The sequence below is a fragment of the Gracilinanus agilis genome, unplaced genomic scaffold, assembly GCF_016433145.1.
Source record: "Gracilinanus agilis isolate LMUSP501 unplaced genomic scaffold, AgileGrace unplaced_scaffold56196, whole genome shotgun sequence".
In the NCBI taxonomy this organism is placed as follows: domain Eukaryota; kingdom Metazoa; phylum Chordata; class Mammalia; order Didelphimorphia; family Didelphidae; genus Gracilinanus; species Gracilinanus agilis.
The window spans coordinates 496-1058 of record NW_025391572.1 but is presented as its reverse complement, the minus strand read 5'-3'; positions in this window follow the sequence as shown (position 1 = coordinate 1058).

Here is a 563-nt window from a genome sequence, read left to right as displayed (position 1 = left end):
CCCCCCCCCCACTCCCCCGCCCAGCTGCAACCTCCCTCCAGTGCACAGGATTTGGCGGGCGGCACGCGCAGGGCCACGTGCTCCCGCCCCGCCCCATTGTCCCCCATCTGGGTCATGGCGCCTATGCTCATTGGAGGAATCTAGGTCAGGGCCCCGCCCCGCTCCCTTCCCACCACGCGCTGAGGGGGGGCGAGGGGTGAAGATTTCCAGGCTCCGGCCGGGGAACAAGCTCGAGGCAGGAGCATTCCTATTGGCCGCTCCTTTCCCCAGCCCGGAACCTGATTGGCTCGCGAATATAGAGCTTGGCCAAGCTAGGCGGGAGGGAGGGGAGGAGGGGCCACGAGGCACGAGGCGAAGCCAGGCCAGGAGGAGGAGGGGTGCGCGGGGCTGGGCTGGAGGAGAGGCCGCCTTAGGGCTTGCACCAATCCCCGCCCTGCTCCTCGCTCATTCCCCACCCCCCCACCGGCTGTATTTTTTTTTTTTTTTTTTTTTGCATCCAAAGAAGTTTGCAGCGCCCTTGGCTCCGCCTGCTTTTCGGCCAGCCTCCCATCTCCGTTGCACAC